Below are 731 nucleotides of genomic sequence, written 5' to 3' on the forward strand. Positions count from 1 at the left end.
CACACACACACACACATTCTAGTCATTCTCTCTCTCTCTCACACACACACACATTTACAAATGTAAATTTAATTGAATTATTATTCAATCATCAGGTACATCAATTATTTACCCCCTGCCATGTAATTTTTACCCCCAAATGGTAAATTTACCCCTGGTTGAGAATCACTGCTCTAACGTATAATCATATCCTATCGTGTTAATTGTAAGAGACGTTCATCTATTTCGCTTCATCTATTTCTCCGCTGTTTTAAATCTTAATATCTGCTATTATTTCCGATCTAATCAAAAACTTGGATAATTCATGTTCCATCATTATGAAAATTTGTGAAACTTTGTTATTTTCAGACATTAGTTTAAACTGAAACTTACAATTCAATTTAAATACTCCAGTTCTGAAGCTATAATATATATATTTATCATTTATTACTATAACCTCAGTAGTTCTCTCAAAGTAAGCAATATTCCATTCGCAGTGGCAGGAAATCGATGAATAAATTGGTGAAGCATAGAAGTCGTAGGAGGGGGGATTTGTACGTAATTTAAATGATAAGTGAATAAACTAATTAATTGCAAATATAAATGCTATAGGGTATTCTCTTTATGAAGACCTTACCACCACAGAAAACTATGCTGTTTATAAATATCGTCATAAATTTTCTCAGAAAAACACATGCGCATTATTTCATTGTAAAATATAATAAATATTAATTATAATCATTCTTACTGCT

Source organism: Limulus polyphemus, unplaced genomic scaffold (genome assembly GCF_000517525.1).
Source record: "Limulus polyphemus unplaced genomic scaffold, Limulus_polyphemus-2.1.2 Scaffold1124, whole genome shotgun sequence".
Classification (NCBI taxonomy): Eukaryota; Metazoa; Arthropoda; class Merostomata; order Xiphosura; family Limulidae; genus Limulus; species Limulus polyphemus.